Here is a 3,454-nt window from a genome sequence, read left to right on the forward strand (position 1 = left end):
AAAATACTTGTATTTAAACAGTGACTAAAAGGAGGTTGGTAGCACTTAAAAAGTGCCGGTGCAGGAAAGAATGCCGAAGGAATCAGGGGAGAAAAACTTAGAATAACAACCAAACCCAAACCAGCTTTGCTTTCCTAACTATTGTTTTAATGAAGATAATAGACATTTGTAATTGCATGTTGTGTGCACCATGGTGGAGAGATAACTATGGGTCACTGCCACAAAACTGACTTCCAGGGCTTTTGAAGAAATGTCCAGTGAATGGGGACAAGGACCAGTGAGGAAAGGTCCTGAGGTCCCGGACAAACAAAAACAAACCAATAACAATAGCTGCTACATTAATCGAATGCCTACTTTGAACCAGACGCTGATCTAGGCATTTTAAATAAGTTATTTCACATAGTCCCATATTTATTGGAGGCTTTGTTCGTTTCCTTTTACTCTTTTTTCTCTAAACTTGTCTTCTCGCTTCATTTCATTCATTTGATCTTCAATCACTGATACCTTTTCTTCCAGTTGATCGAATCGGCTACTGAAGCTTGTGCATTTGTCACATAGTTCTCATGTCATGGTTTTCAGCTCCATCGGGTCATTTAAGGACCTCCCTACACTGGTTATTCTAGTTAGCCATTCGTCTAATCTTTTTTCAACATTTTAAGCTTCTTTGCAATGGGTTTGAACTTCTTCCTTTAGCTCGGGGAAGTTTGATCGTCTGAAGCCTTCTTCTCTCAACTTGTCAAAGTCATTCTCCGCCAGCTTTGTTCCGTTGCTGGCGAGGAGCTGCGTTCCTTTGGAGGGGGAGAGGCGCTCTGATTTTTAGAATTTTCAGCATTTCTGCTCTGTTTTTTCCCCATCTTTGTGGTTTTATCTACCTTTGGTCATTGATGATGGTGATGTACAGATGGGGTTTTGGTGTGGATGTCCTTTCCGTTTGTTAGTTTTTCTTCTAACAGTCAGGACCAAATCTACACCTGACTGGTGTGCCTGAAAGTGATGGGGAGAATGGAACCAAGTTGGAAAACACTCTGCAGGATATTATCCAGGAGAACTTCCCCAACCTAGCAAGGCATGCCAACATTCAAATTCAGGAAATACAGAGAATGCCACAAAGATGCTCCTTGAGAAGAGCAACTCCAAGACACATAATTGTTAGATTCACCAAAGTTGAAATGAAGGAAAAAATGTTAAGGGCAGCCAGAGAGAAAGGTCGGGTTACCCACAAAGGGAAGCCCATCAGACTAACAGCAGATCGCTCGGCAGAAATTCTACAAGCCAGAAGACAGTGGGGGCCAATATTCAACATTCTTAGAGAAAATAATTTTCAAGCCAGAATTTGATATCCAGCCAAACTAAGCTTCATAAGTGAAGGAGAAATAAAATCCTTTACAGACAAGCAAATGCTTAGAGATTTTGTCACCACCAGGCCTGCCCTACAAGAGATCCTGAAGGAAGCGCTAAACATGGAAAGGAACAATCGGTACCAGCCACTGCAAAAACAAGCCAAAATGTAAAGACCATCGATGATAGGAAGAAACTGCATCAACTAACGAGCAAAATAACCAGTTAACATAATAATGACAGGATCAAATTCACACATAACAATACTAACCTTAAATGTAAATGGGCTAAATGCTCCCATTAAAAGACACAGACTGGCAAGTTGGATAAAGAGTCAAGACCCATCAGTGTGCTGTATTCAGGAGACCCATCTTACGTGCACAGACACATATAGGCTCAAAATAAAGGGATGGAGGAAGATCTACTGAGCAAATGGAAAACAAAAAAAGGCAGGGGTTGCAATCCAAGTCTATGATAAAACAGACTTTAAACCAGCAAAGCTCAAAAGAAACAAAGAAGGCCATTACATAATGATAAAGGGATCAATTCATCAGGAAGACCTAACTATGCTAAATATATATGCACCCAATACAGGAGCATCCAGATTCATAAAGCAAGTCCTTAGAGACCTACAAAGAGACTTAGACTCCCATGCAATAATAATGGGAGACTTTAACACTCCACTGTCAACATTAGACAGATCAACGAGACAGAAGGTTAAGGATATCCAGGAATTGAACTCAACTCTGCACCAAGCAGACCTAATAGACAGCTACAGAACTCTCCACCACAAATCAACAGAATATACATTCTTCTCAGCACCACATTACACTTATTCCAAAATTGGCCACATAGTTGGAAGTAAAGAACTCCTCAGCAAATGTAAAAGAACAGAAATTATAACAAACTGTCTCTCAGACCACAGTGCAATCAAACTAGAACTCAGGACTAAGAAACACAATCAAAACCGCTGAACTACATGGAAACTGAACAACCTGTTCCTGAATGACTACTGGGTACATAACGAAATGAAGGGAAGGCAGAAATGAAGATGTTCTTTGAAACCAATGAGAACAAAGATACAACATACCAGAATCTCTGGGACACATTTAAAGCAGTGTGTAGAGGGAAATTTATAGCACTAAATGCCCACAAGAGAAAGCAGGAAAGATCTAAAATTGACACCCTAACATCACAATTAAAAGAACCAGAGAAGCAAGAGCAAACACATTCAAAAGCTAGCAGAAGGCAAGAAATAACTAAGATCAGAGCAGAACTGAAGGAGATAGAGGCACAAAAAAAACCCTCCAAAAAATCAATGAATCCAGGAGCTGTTTTTTTGAAAAGATCAACAAAATTGATAGACCGCTAGCAAGACTAATAAAGAAGAAAAGAGAGAAGAATCAAATAGACACAATAAAAAATGGTAAATGGGATATCACCACCAACCCCACAGAAATACAAACTACCATCAGAGAATACTATAAACACCTCTATGCAAATAAACTAGAAAATCTAGAAGAAATGGATAAATTCCCAGACACATACACCCTCCCAAGACTAAACCAGGAAGAAGTTGAACCTCTGAATAGACCAATAACAGGCTCTGAAATTGAGGCAATAATTAATAGCCTACCAACCAAAAAAAGTCCAGGACCAGATGAATTCACAGCCGAATTCTACCAGAGGTACAAGGAGGAGTTGGTACCATTCCTTCTGAAACTATTCCAATCAATAGAAAAAGAGGGACTCCTCCCCAACTCATTTTACGAGGCCAACATCATCCTGATACCAAAGCCTGACAGAGATAGAACAAACAAAGAGAATTTTAGACCAATATCCCTGATGAACATCCATGCAAAAATCCTCAGTAAAATACTGGCAAACTGAATCCAGAAGCACATCAAAAAGCTTATCCACCATGATCAAGTGGTCTTCATCCCTGGGATGCAAGGCTGGTTCAACATACACAAATCAATACACGCAATCCAGCATATAAACAGAACCAAAGACAAAAGCCACATGATTACCTTAATAGATGCAGAAAAGGCCTTTGACAAAATTCAACAGCCCTTTATGCTAAAAACTCTCAATAAATTCGGTATTGATGGAATGT

The sequence above is a fragment of the Colobus angolensis genome, unplaced genomic scaffold (genome assembly GCF_000951035.1).
Source record: "Colobus angolensis palliatus isolate OR3802 unplaced genomic scaffold, Cang.pa_1.0 Scaffold622, whole genome shotgun sequence".
Classification (NCBI taxonomy): domain Eukaryota; kingdom Metazoa; phylum Chordata; class Mammalia; order Primates; family Cercopithecidae; genus Colobus; species Colobus angolensis.